This window comes from Coffea arabica, chromosome 2e (assembly GCF_036785885.1).
Source record: "Coffea arabica cultivar ET-39 chromosome 2e, Coffea Arabica ET-39 HiFi, whole genome shotgun sequence".
NCBI lineage: Eukaryota > Viridiplantae > Streptophyta > Magnoliopsida > Gentianales > Rubiaceae > Coffea > Coffea arabica.
In genome coordinates, this window is record NC_092313.1 from 49,207,749 (window position 1) to 49,222,292 (window position 14,544).

Below are 14,544 nucleotides of genomic sequence, written 5' to 3' on the forward strand. Positions count from 1 at the left end.
TTTTCACGACCAAGCCCCCGCCGGCTTGATTCAATTGACTACCAACGGGGTTGAGCTCAGTAGTACAGTAAGGCCGTTGGATACTCGTCCAAACGACACCAAATCAGTTTTTCATGAAGTGAATTCAATATCTCATATAGCAAGTGCAGTATATCAGTGAAGCGGTAAACAGTCTTTAACGGTATCACAAGGGGTGAGGGCGGTCAAGTACACCCTCACCTCAATCAATTCCAATAGCCAAATAAGCCTTCAAGGCATCAAAATCACATATAGCAAAGCCACATTGTAACATTCAAGTGAGTAACATTCAAGTGAGTAGTATACTCACCAATCAAGTAAGTGTTGTTTCATGCACGTCCGTCAAAAGTATTTCGTGAACCACCGTCACGCCCTAGAACACGCAAACAAGTACAATGAGACTCGATAACGAGTCATAAAGCAATGCCAATCACAACCCCAATAGGGTTTTATAAACATATACAAGCATCATAGGCAACCAGAAAATCCGGGAATGCAATTAACTTTGGCCCTGAAAAAAAAACAGTTTTGTCCTCATTTTGCGGTAATGGCACCGATTTCACTACGATTATCGGATGAGGGTGTAAGACCCACCGTTTCGAAACTAAGAAACAGGGATACAACAATGTAGAAGGTCACTCAGTCCAATTCCTAGTAAAACTAGGTCAAATATGCAAAATACCAAACCAGAACCTTAATTGCAGGTTTACAAATTACACTATGCTGTAATTAGTCCAACTCAGTCTATACAAGTCCAAATTCATTGATTCCAAAGGCATGAGGTAGCTAAGACATCAAGATAAATTTCATCAGAAGACCTAAACAACCAAATCCAAAGTAATTCCTGCCAAAACCACCAATTACAGATGCAGTTCTTACATCCTGATGAACCCAGAACAGCAATAGTAATTTCGACTTTTCTCACTCCACACAACTCTGATTGACCTGAAATTTTACAGGCACCTCATACTCATCAATACCTACAACTTTCATGTTTTAAGAAATGGCCAATTCGTCCTCTATATAGGACCTAAAATTTCGGACAGAATGCCCCCCTCAAGAACCCTAGTTTTCTGAAATTTCTTCCAAACCAGAAATTGGTTGCAAATACCAATCATGTACACCTACTAGAGTCATTAACCATCATTTCCAACCATCATAGATAGCCACAATATCATGATCACATTAAACCAGAAAAATCACCAATAAATTGATAACTTCATCAATTCATCCAAAAGCAAGAAATAAACCACAAAATTCATCCCTTTAGCTACCACTAGGCACAAGTTGAGCTTCATTAAGTGTAGGAGAAAGTTCAATCACCACTCACCTAGTAAACAAGAGAGGGAGAGTTGTAGGACACCTTAGCTCCTCCAAACACTTCACCAAACAAATCACTAACACCTAGTGAAAGGGTTTTATGGAGTAGAAACAAGTTTAGGTGATTGCTTTGGATGATTTGCACTAGATGGATGCCAAGATTTTGAAGAGTTTCTTCCTTCCTAAGCTCAAGGTGGCCGGCCAAGAAGATGAAGACAAGAGTGAATTTTTTTGTGATTTTTAGAGATATTTAACCACATGGTCAAAAGGTAAAAAAAAATGAATAGTAAGTCATAAAGGTACAACCAATCCCAACATGACAAGTGTCACTTCATTAATGCATTCCTATCCTTCTTTTTTTCCTCTCACATCAATCACTTCACATCCTCTACTTATCTCTTAACACCCGATAAATTTCAACCAGTATCCGAAACCTAACCTAATTGGCCGAATTTTTCCGAACTTTTCGCACTAGTGGGTCCCACGTCCGATATATATCGTTAATTTTTCAAAAACTCTCCAATACTAGAAAAATCATCTAAAAACATAATTACTCATAAAATTCACCAGGAAAATTTTTCCTAAGCCAGAAAATGCAGAAAACATGTCTTTAAAGGGGAAAAACCCTAGGAAAATTATTAGGGAATTTACGGGTTCTCACACACTACCACTAGAAATTTTGAACATGCAATCTTGTTCGATTATCAGCTACTTGGAGTCTTTAATTGATTGCCTTATACTTAAGTGTATTAGAATATTCTAAATTCATGCATGATTCACATTCATTGTAATATAATACAAATTAGACAAGAAACTAGTAGGGTAATAGTGAGATGGAATGAAAGTGCACGGTTTAAAATTTCATTTGCTCATGCATTTGACACTTGGCTTGCATTCACATGTTCTATAGGATTCACTTTGATTTTATTTGAAGATTTGCTCGGTTTCCTAAGATTAATAGAATTATCAACATGACCCAATTGGCCTTGTATATCCCTAATCACGGTCATCATAATCTTTCTTTTGTTTTATGAACATATTTTTCAAAATTGACCTCCAAAGTTGAAAAACATGACTCAAGTAGCCTTGTTGGAAAATTGGGTGGATTGATAGGTTTTTGTGAATTTGACGAGTCTCTCCACCCTAAATTAGGATGATTCTTCTAACCGGGGTTGTTAATATTTTAAAAAGGGTTATTTTGAGGTGGCGGATTATAGTTGTTGACATTACGAACTTGCTGTGACTCCCCCACTTCTCCCTAAGGCGAACCAAAGGGTATCCGCGGGACGCCTGCCCAACTCTCGCTAGGACTCGAAATAAATCCAATTCAAACCTAGTCTAATACTAACAACGAAAGTCGGAATAAAGGTACGAAATCATTTCCATACATAATTATCCAGTCTTACATCACAATTTCAAATTTACAAACACTTTCCCCAAAAATATACAACATCCAAAAGTGTCTAGCAAAGTCTTGATCACAACTCATGTTGACACTCCATCAACCACATAAGTATCAAATCCGTAGATACACCACTTTTTTTCGAATCCTGTCACCGTTACACCCCCTTACCGGGCCAGCTCATCAAAGTTTTGATAATACTCGAGTATATCATGGCAATACTGCGCGAGTAATGCCGAGCAAGATCTCTCCAATAAATCATGCTCTACGAATATCTCATGATTTGCTAAGCTTATCGACCAAGCCCATGCTGGCTCAAATGGCAAAGTTAACCAACGACTTTAGGCGTCCCCCGAATATGAATATGAATACGAATACGAATATAAGTCGATGAGCAACGCTCAAATCGACGATTCCAAATAGGAATCATGTGACGCCCCGAAAAAAAAAATGAGTTTGAGAACCCGGAAATTTTCTAATTTTCTAGGGTTTTATTTATTTAATGGCTTGTTTTCTGCGTTTTCTTTAGTAGGGAAATTTTCTAGATATTTTTAAGGAGCAGATATAGTTTTTAGATGATTTTTCTAGTATCGGTTAGATTTTGAGAAAATAAGAACGTATATCGGACGTGGGACCCATTAGTGCGAAAAGTTCGGAAACATTCGGCCAATAAGGTTAAGTTTCGGATACTGTGTGAAATTTATCGGGTGTTAAGAGATAAGTAGAGAGTGAAATTTGATTGATGTGAGAGGAAAAAGAAAGATAAGAATGCATTTAAGAGGTGACAAGTGTCACTCTCTTATTGGTTATACTTTATGATTTACTATTCATGTTTTTGACTTTTGACCAAAATGGTTAAATATCTTAAAAATTGCACAAAAATTACCATTTCTTACCTCCTTCATAGCCGGCCCTCTCTCTTGCCAAGAAGGAAGAAAACTTCTTCAAACTTCAAGATTTCAACTAGCTCAAATCATCCAAACCAATTGCCTAAACTAGTTTCTACTCCATACAACCTTTCCATTTGGTGTTAGTGGTGAGTTTGGTGAAGTTTTTGGAAGAGCTAAGGTGGTCTACAACTCCTCTTCTCTTGTATACTAGGTAAGTGATGATTGAACATACTCCTACACCTAATGATGCTTAAGTTATGCTTGGTAGTGGCTAAAGTGAAGATATTTGTGATTTATTTCTTGATTTGAAGTGATTTGGTGAAGTTTTTATATTTTTGAGGAATTTTCTGGTTTAATATGAATGTGATGTTGTGGTCATATATGATGGTTGATAATGAGGGGGAATGACTCTAGTAGGTGTGAATTAGTGATAATTGCAACCAATTTTGGGTTTGGATTGAATTGTGGAAAGTTAGGGTTTTATCACCCCTTATTCTGTCCGGTTTTGGATCATAGGGTTAGAGGACGAATTGGATTTTGTTTAAAACATGAAAGTTGTAGGTATTGATGTGTTTGAGGTGCCTGTAAATTTTAAGGTCATTTGGATTAGTGTAGAGTTAGATATGTCGATTTTACTGTGGCTGTTCTGGGTTGATCAGGATGGCAGAACTGCGTTTGTATTTGGCTATTTTGACTGGAATTACTTTGGATTTGGATGTTGGTGTCTTCCGATGAAATATATAGGAATGTTTTAGCTACCATATGCCTTTGGAATCAATGCATTTGGACTTGTATAGACTGAGTTGGACTCATTACAGCATTATGTGATTTGCAAACCTGTTTTGGTAATTCTGGATTCGTATTTTGCATATTTAACAGGATTTGGACTGAGTGGCCTTCTACATTGTTGTATCCCTGTTTCTTAGTTTCGAAACGCTATAAAGTGCGTCAAAAGCCGAGTCCCGTAGCTCTAGTTATGATCGAAATAAGAATGCATGTCAGAACTGTTTTTATATCCGGACAGTTTACGACTGGAACTTTGGCTTCACATTTGACTAGATTACAAGCTGTTTGGGCTTGTGACCAAAACACCAAACTTATAGCCCTATATCAGAGCTTTCTAACGCCCTTGGAAATTCATGAATTGGATTTATAAAACCTGAGATATAGCCGAGCAAACAAGGCTTGCCCGTGAAAATGACCATTTTCTGGTCAGATCTGTTTTGGTCCTGATGACCAATTTTCGTTCCGGATTTGGATTGCCGACCTTCATGAAAGTTGTTCCATTTGGAATGAACCATCTAACTACCAGTTTTCAGCTCTTTTGACCATGTGTAGCATAGAAAACAGTTTGCACTCAAAACTGACTATTTGTGCATTGGCCAGATTTCGTAAGTGATTGTGTTTGGTTCATTTGGGACTGAAGCCTCCAGTTTCAGTTCTGGATGTCTTCATAACAGTTGTTGTTCATCCTTTAAGGCTTCGATATGGCATCTCATACGCCTTAATCCGATATTCGTAGCTCAACTTATGAGTAAACTAGAAATGAGTGTCAAATCTGCCGTTTCCGCTAACGGCCGTTTCCGTTTCCGTCCGTCATGTTTACGTGCGCGCGTGTCGTTTTTGCCGTTTTGTTTGTTTTAGGCACGATAGTAGCCGTTTGCGATATTATGTGACACAATCTTCTATTTCAGACGGTGGTGAGTTGGGCGGAACTGGTGGGGCCCACTACTAGCTGTTCATTTCGATCCGACTTCGTACTTTTGCTATTTCAGTTTTTGAGTAAGTATTCAGGCCAGTTTGGTGTGTTTTCTTTGCTATGTGTTTGAGATATGTGAAAAGGGTACTTAGGCGAGGGTGTACTTTATCGCACTCGACTTAAACCCTAATTTGAATGTATAATTGTACTTGGCATATGTATATGAACCTTTTGGAACCAAAACCCTTGAGCTTGTGGCTCGGGGCGACTTTCGAGTAAAGTTTGTGAAGTTTGCAAAGTTTGTGAGTTCGTGGGCCCGATCTAAGACCTGTTTGGACTATTCGAGCCGGTTAGGGCTTGGTCGAAGTCAGTCCAACTTAGTCTGAGGTCACCAAGTTTGTAGGTTCATGTTATGAACCAATTTTGTGAATCCGGTTCACCGAGAAGGTGACCAAGTTTGTGACCCGAGCTTGTGACTCAAGCTCAAGTTTGTGATTTCGTTCGCCCGGGCAAGTTTGTGAGGTGACTGGCCAGTGAGGGTGATAAGGTGTCGGTGGATGTACAAGTGAAGTTCTACGGACCATTGAGTGTGGTCGACGGAGTGTCGGCAGGAGATCACGCATGGCATATGAATTGGCTTTGGAGCCACCTGTATCCTTATTATGTGATGTTACTTTTCTGCTTTTGCTTTACTCTTACTGTGTAACTGTTGTTACGTGAAATTTATGCTTTCGCCCCTGTTTACTTACTAAGCATATAGCTTACCCCTTTCCTTTTGTTTTCCTTAGCAGGGGCCGACGCGGGGACTTTTGGCTTGTACACTAGTATAGTTAGATTGGCTTGTATTAGTTAAACAGTTAGGATGTTTGTTTTAGTTTTGGTGGTTTGTATAAGGACCCTTCTTAGGGTCTATCTTCTGCTGGTTGTGGTTATAGTGTATTAGAGTGGTTTGACTCGAGACTTTTGAGGATGTAAATGTAACTTTTGGGATTGTATATATATTGTATATAGTGCTCTTTCGATTTATCTAGTTTTATTGCTTTAAGTTTTGAGTCCTGGCGCGAGCTAGGCAGGCGGCCCGCCGATACCCTTGGGTTCGCCCTTGGGAGAAGTGGGGTCGTCACAATTGGTATCAGAGCTTAGGCTTCAGATCTCTGTAGTGTATCCTAGGCGTGAAGTTTAGGATGCCGGACTGTGGGTTTGATTTGACTCTTGAGAGATTTTTGCGGGATGTCTTGACTGGATTGGTACAAGAGGGAATGTCGAGGACGACATTCTTTTAAGGAGGGGAGATTGTGACGCCCCGAAAAAAAAAATGAGTTTGAGAACCCGGAAATTTTCTAATTTTCTAGGGTTTTATTTATTTAATGGCTTGTTTTCTGCGTTTTCTTTAGTAGGGAAATTTTCTAGATATTTTTAAGGAGCAGATATAGTTTTTAGATGATTTTTCTAGTATCGGTTAGATTTTTAGAAAATAAGAACGTATATCGGACGTGAGACCCACTAGTGCGAAAAGTTCGGAAACATTCGGCCAATAAGGTTAAGTTTCGGATACTGTGTGAAATTTATCGGGTGTTAAGAGATAAGTAGAGAGTGAAATTTGATTGATGTGAGAGGAAAAAGAAAGATAAGAATGCATTTAAGAGGTGACAAGTGTCACTCTCTTATTGGTTATACTTTATGATTTACTATTCATGTTTTTGACTTTTGACCAAAATGGTTAAATATCTTAAAAATTGCACGAAAATTACCATTTCTTACCTCCTCCATAGCCGGCCCTCTCTCTTGCCAAGAAGGAGAAAACTTCTTCAAACTTCAAGATTTCAACTAGCTCAAATCATCCAAACCAATTGCCTAAACTAGTTTCTACTCCATACAACCTTTCCATTTGGTGTTAGTGGTGAGTTTGGTGAAGTTTTTGGAAGAGCTAAGGTGGTCTACAACTCCTCTTCTCTTGTATACTAGGTAAGTGATGATTGAACATACTCCTACACCTAATGATGCTTAAGTTATCCTTGGTAGTGGCTAAAGTGATGATATTTGTGATTTATTTCTTGATTTGAAGTGATTTGGTGAAGTTTTTATATTTTTGAGGAATTTTCTGGTTTAATATGAATGTGATGTTGTGGTCATATATGATGGTTGATAATGAGGGGGAATGACTCTAGTAGGTGTGAATTAGTGATAATTGCAACCAATTTTGGGTTTGGATTGAATTGTGGAAAGTTAGGGTTTTATCACCCCTTATTCTGTCCGGTTTTGGATCATAGGGTTAGAGGCCTAATTTGATTTTGTTTAAAACATGAAAGTTGTAGGTATTGATGTGTTTGAGCTTCCTGTAAAATTTCAGGTCATTTGGATTAGTGTAGAGTGAGATATGTCGATTTTACTGTGGCTGTTCTGGGTTGATCAGGATGGCAGAACTGCGTTTGTATTTGGCTATTTTGACTGGAATTACTTTGGATTTGGATGTTTGTATCTTCTGATGAAATATATAGGAATGTTTTAGCTACCATATGACTTTGGAATCAATGCATTTGGACTTGTATAGACTGAGTTGGACTCATTACAGCATTATGTGATTTGCAAACCTGTTTTGGTAATTCTGGATTCGTATTTTGCATATTTGACAGGATTTGGACTGAGTGGCCTTCTACATTTTTGTAGCCCTGTTTCTTAGCTTAGAAACGCTATAAAGTGCATCAAAAGCCGAGTCCCGTAGCTCTAGTTATGATCGAAATAAGAATGCATGTCAGAACTGTTTTTATATCCGGACAGTTTACGACTGGAACTTTGGCTTCACATTTGACTAGATTACAAGCTGTTTGGGCTTGCGACCAAAACACCAAACTTATAGCCCTATATCAGAGCTTTCTAACGCCCTTGGAAATTCATGAATTGGATTTATAAAACCTGAGATATAGCCGAGGAAACAAGGCTTGCCCGTGAAAATGACCATTTTCTGGTCAGATCTGTTTTGGTCCTGATGACCAATTTTCGTTCCGGATTTGGATTGCCGACCTTCATGAAAGTTGTTCCATTTGGAATGAACCATCTAACTACCAGTTTTCAGCTCTTTTGACCATGTGTAGCATAGAAAACAGTTTGCACTCAAAACTGACTATTTGTGCATTGGCCAGATTTCGTAAGTGATTGTGTTTGGTTCATTTGGGACTGAAGCCTCCAGTTTCAGTTCTGGATGTCTTCATAACAGTTGTTGTTCATCCTTTAAGCTTCGATATGGCATCTCATACGCCTTAATCCGATATTCGTAGCTCAACTTATGAGTAAACTAGAAATGAGTGTCAAATCTGCCGTTTCCGCTAACGGCCGTTTCCGTTTCCGTCCGTCATGTTTACGTGCGCGCGTGTCGTTTTTGCCGTTTTGTTTGTTTTAGGCACGATAGTAGCCGTTTGCGATATTATGTGACACAATCTTCTATTTCAGACGGTGGTGAGTTGGGCGGAACTGGTGGGGCCCACTACTAGCTGTTCATTTCGATCCGACTTCGTACTTTTGCTATTTCAGTTTTTGAGTAAGTATTCAGGCCAGTTTGGTGTGTTTTCTTTGCTATGTGTTTGAGATATGTGAAAAGGGTACTTAGGCGAGGGTGTACTTTATCGCACTCGACTTAAACCCTAATTTGAATGTATAATTGTACTTGGCATATGTATATGAACCTTTTGGAACCAAAACCCTTGAGCTTGTGGCTCGGGGCGACTTTCGAGTAAAGTTTGTGAAGTTTGCAAAGTTTGTGAGTTCGTGGGCCCGATCTAAGACCTGTTTGGACTATTCGAGCCGGTTAGGGCTTGGTCGAAGTCAGTCCAACTTAGTCTGAGGTCACCAAGTTTGTAGGTTCATGTTATGAACCAATTTTGTGAATCCGGTTCACCGAGAAGGTGACCAAGTTTGTGACCCGAGCTTGTGACTCAAGCTCAAGTTTGTGATTTCGTTCGCCCGGGCAAGTTTGTGAGGTGACTGGCCAGTGAGGGTGATAAGGTGTCGGTGGATGTACAAGTGAAGTTCTACGGACCATTGAGTGTGGTCGACGGAGTGTCGGCAGGAGATCACGCATGGCATATGAATTGGCTTTGGAGCCACCTGTATCCTTATTATGTGATGTTACTTTTCTGCTTTTGCTTTACTCTTACTGTGTAACTGTTGTTACGTGAAATTTATGCTTTCGCCCCTGTTTACTTACTAAGCATATAGCTTACCCCTTTCCTTTTGTTTTCCTTAGCAGGGGCCGACGCGGGGACTTTTGGCTTGTACACTAGTATAGTTAGATTGGCTTGTATTAGTTAAACAGTTAGGATGTTTGTTTTAGTTTTGGTGGTTTGTATAAGGACCCTTCTTAGGGTCTATCTTCTGCTGGTTGTGGTTATAGTGTATTAGAGTGGTTTGACTCGAGACTTTTGAGGATGTAAATGTAACTTTTGGGATTGTATATATATTGTATATAGTGCTCTTTCGATTTATCTAGTTTTATTGCTTTAAGTTTTGAGTCCTGGCGCGAGCTAGGCAGGCGGCCCGCCGATACCCTTGGGTTCGCCCTTGGGAGAAGTGGGGTCGTCACAATTGGTATCAGAGCTTAGGCTTCAGATCTCTGTAGTGTATCCTAGGCGTGAAGTTTAGGATGCCGGACTGTGGGTTTGATTTGACTCTTGAGAGATTTTTGCGGGATGTCTTGACTGGATTGGTACAAGAGGGAATGTCGAGGACGACATTCTTTTAAGGAGGGGAGATTGTGACGCCCCGAAAAAAAAAATGAGTTTGAGAACCCGGAAATTTTCTAATTTTCTAGGGTTTTATTTATTTAATGGCTTGTTTTCTGCGTTTTCTTTAGTAGGGAAATTTTCTAGATATTTTTAAGGAGCAGATATAGTTTTTAGATGATTTTTCTAGTATCGGTTAGATTTTTAGAAAATAAGAACGTATATCGGACGTGAGACCCACTAGTGCGAAAAGTTCGGAAACATTCGGCCAATAAGGTTAAGTTTCGGATACTGTGTGAAATTTATCGGGTGTTAAGAGATAAGTAGAGAGTGAAATTTGATTGATGTGAGAGGAAAAAGAAAGATAAGAATGCATTTAAGAGGTGACAAGTGTCACTCTCTTATTGGTTATACTTTATGATTTACTATTCATGTTTTTGACTTTTGACCAAAATGGTTAAATATCTTAAAAATTGCACGAAAATTACCATTTCTTACCTCCTCCATAGCCGGCCCTCTCTCTTGCCAAGAAGGAGAAAACTTCTTCAAACTTCAAGATTTCAACTAGCTCAAATCATCCAAACCAATTGCCTAAACTAGTTTCTACTCCATACAACCTTTCCATTTGGTGTTAGTGGTGAGTTTGGTGAAGTTTTTGGAAGAGCTAAGGTGGTCTACAACTCCTCTTCTCTTGTATACTAGGTAAGTGATGATTGAACATACTCCTACACCTAATGATGCTTAAGTTATCCTTGGTAGTGGCTAAAGTGATGATATTTGTGATTTATTTCTTGATTTGAAGTGATTTGGTGAAGTTTTTATATTTTTGAGGAATTTTCTGGTTTAATATGAATGTGATGTTGTGGTCATATATGATGGTTGATAATGAGGGGGAATGACTCTAGTAGGTGTGAATTAGTGATAATTGCAACCAATTTTGGGTTTGGATTGAATTGTGGAAAGTTAGGGTTTTATCACCCCTTATTCTGTCCGGTTTTGGATCATAGGGTTAGAGGCCTAATTTGATTTTGTTTAAAACATGAAAGTTGTAGGTATTGATGTGTTTGAGCTTCCTGTAAAATTTCAGGTCATTTGGATTAGTGTAGAGTGAGATATGTCGATTTTACTGTGGCTGTTCTGGGTTGATCAGGATGGCAGAACTGCGTTTGTATTTGGCTATTTTGACTGGAATTACTTTGGATTTGGATGTTTGTATCTTCTGATGAAATATATAGGAATGTTTTAGCTACCATATGACTTTGGAATCAATGCATTTGGACTTGTATAGACTGAGTTGGACTCATTACAGCATTATGTGATTTGCAAACCTGTTTTGGTAATTCTGGATTCGTATTTTGCATATTTGACAGGATTTGGACTGAGTGGCCTTCTACATTTTTGTAGCCCTGTTTCTTAGCTTAGAAACGCTATAAAGTGCATCAAAAGCCGAGTCCCGTAGCTCTAGTTATGATCGAAATAAGAATGCATGTCAGAACTGTTTTTATATCCGGACAGTTTACGACTGGAACTTTGGCTTCACATTTGACTAGATTACAAGCTGTTTGGGCTTGCGACCAAAACACCAAACTTATAGCCCTATATCAGAGCTTTCTAACGCCCTTGGAAATTCATGAATTGGATTTATAAAACCTGAGATATAGCCGAGGAAACAAGGCTTGCCCGTGAAAATGACCATTTTCTGGTCAGATCTGTTTTGGTCCTGATGACCAATTTTCGTTCCGGATTTGGATTGCCGACCTTCATGAAAGTTGTTCCATTTGGAATGAACCATCTAACTACCAGTTTTCAGCTCTTTTGACCATGTGTAGCATAGAAAACAGTTTGCACTCAAAACTGACTATTTGTGCATTGGCCAGATTTCGTAAGTGATTGTGTTTGGTTCATTTGGGACTGAAGCCTCCAGTTTCAGTTCTGGATGTCTTCATAACAGTTGTTGTTCATCCTTTAAGCTTCGATATGGCATCTCATACGCCTTAATCCGATATTCGTAGCTCAACTTATGAGTAAACTAGAAATGAGTGTCAAATCTGCCGTTTCCGCTAACGGCCGTTTCCGTTTCCGTCCGTCATGTTTACGTGCGCGCGTGTCGTTTTTGCCGTTTTGTTTGTTTTAGGCACGATAGTAGCCGTTTGCGATATTATGTGACACAATCTTCTATTTCAGACGGTGGTGAGTTGGGCGGAACTGGTGGGGCCCACTACTAGCTGTTCATTTCGATCCGACTTCGTACTTTTGCTATTTCAGTTTTTGAGTAAGTATTCAGGCCAGTTTGGTGTGTTTTCTTTGCTATGTGTTTGAGATATGTGAAAAGGGTACTTAGGCGAGGGTGTACTTTATCGCACTCGACTTAAACCCTAATTTGAATGTATAATTGTACTTGGCATATGTATATGAACCTTTTGGAACCAAAACCCTTGAGCTTGTGGCTCGGGGCGACTTTCGAGTAAAGTTTGTGAAGTTTGCAAAGTTTGTGAGTTCGTGGGCCCGATCTAAGACCTGTTTGGACTATTCGAGCCGGTTAGGGCTTGGTCGAAGTCAGTCCAACTTAGTCTGAGGTCACCAAGTTTGTAGGTTCATGTTATGAACCAATTTTGTGAATCCGGTTCACCGAGAAGGTGACCAAGTTTGTGACCCGAGCTTGTGACTCAAGCTCAAGTTTGTGATTTCGTTCGCCCGGGCAAGTTTGTGAGGTGACTGGCCAGTGAGGGTGATAAGGTGTCGGTGGATGTACAAGTGAAGTTCTACGGACCATTGAGTGTGGTCGACGGAGTGTCGGCAGGAGATCACGCATGGCATATGAATTGGCTTTGGAGCCACCTGTATCCTTATTATGTGATGTTACTTTTCTGCTTTTGCTTTACTCTTACTGTGTAACTGTTGTTACGTGAAATTTATGCTTTCGCCCCTGTTTACTTACTAAGCATATAGCTTACCCCTTTCCTTTTGTTTTCCTTAGCAGGGGCCGACGCGGGGACTTTTGGCTTGTACACTAGTATAGTTAGATTGGCTTGTATTAGTTAAACAGTTAGGATGTTTGTTTTAGTTTTGGTGGTTTGTATAAGGACCCTTCTTAGGGTCTATCTTCTGCTGGTTGTGGTTATAGTGTATTAGAGTGGTTTGACTCGAGACTTTTGAGGATGTAAATGTAACTTTTGGGATTGTATATATATTGTATATAGTGCTCTTTCGATTTATCTAGTTTTATTGCTTTAAGTTTTGAGTCCTGGCGCGAGCTAGGCAGGCGGCCCGCCGATACCCTTGGGTTCGCCCTTGGGAGAAGTGGGGTCGTCACAATTGGTATCAGAGCTTAGGCTTCAGATCTCTGTAGTGTATCCTAGGCGTGAAGTTTAGGATGCCGGACTGTGGGTTTGATTTGACTCTTGAGAGATTTTTGCGGGATGTCTTGACTGGATTGGTACAAGAGGGAATGTCGAGGACGACATTCTTTTAAGGAGGGGAGATTGTGACGCCCCGAAAAAAAAAATGAGTTTGAGAACCCGGAAATTTTCTAATTTTCTAGGGTTTTATTTATTTAATGGCTTGTTTTCTGCGTTTTCTTTAGTAGGGAAATTTTCTAGATATTTTTAAGGAGCAGATATAGTTTTTAGATGATTTTTCTAGTATCGGTTAGATTTTTAGAAAATAAGAACGTATATCGGACGTGAGACCCACTAGTGCGAAAAGTTCGGAAACATTCGGCCAATAAGGTTAAGTTTCGGATACTGTGTGAAATTTATCGGGTGTTAAGAGATAAGTAGAGAGTGAAATTTGATTGATGTGAGAGGAAAAAGAAAGATAAGAATGCATTTAAGAGGTGACAAGTGTCACTCTCTTATTGGTTATACTTTATGATTTACTATTCATGTTTTTGACTTTTGACCAAAATGGTTAAATATCTTAAAAATTGCACGAAAATTACCATTTCTTACCTCCTCCATAGCCGGCCCTCTCTCTTGCCAAGAAGGAGAAAACTTCTTCAAACTTCAAGATTTCAACTAGCTCAAATCATCCAAACCAATTGCCTAAACTAGTTTCTACTCCATACAACCTTTCCATTTGGTGTTAGTGGTGAGTTTGGTGAAGTTTTTGGAAGAGCTAAGGTGGTCTACAACTCCTCTTCTCTTGTATACTAGGTAAGTGATGATTGAACATACTCCTACACCTAATGATGCTTAAGTTATCCTTGGTAGTGGCTAAAGTGATGATATTTGTGATTTATTTCTTGATTTGAAGTGATTTGGTGAAGTTTTTATATTTTTGAGGAATTTTCTGGTTTAATATGAATGTGATGTTGTGGTCATATATGATGGTTGATAATGAGGGGGAATGACTCTAGTAGGTGTGAATTAGTGATAATTGCAACCAATTTTGGGTTTGGATTGAATTGTGGAAAGTTAGGGTTTTATCACCCCTTATTCTGTCCGGTTTTGGATCATAGGGTTAGAGGCCTAATTTGATTTTGTTTAAAACATGAAAGTT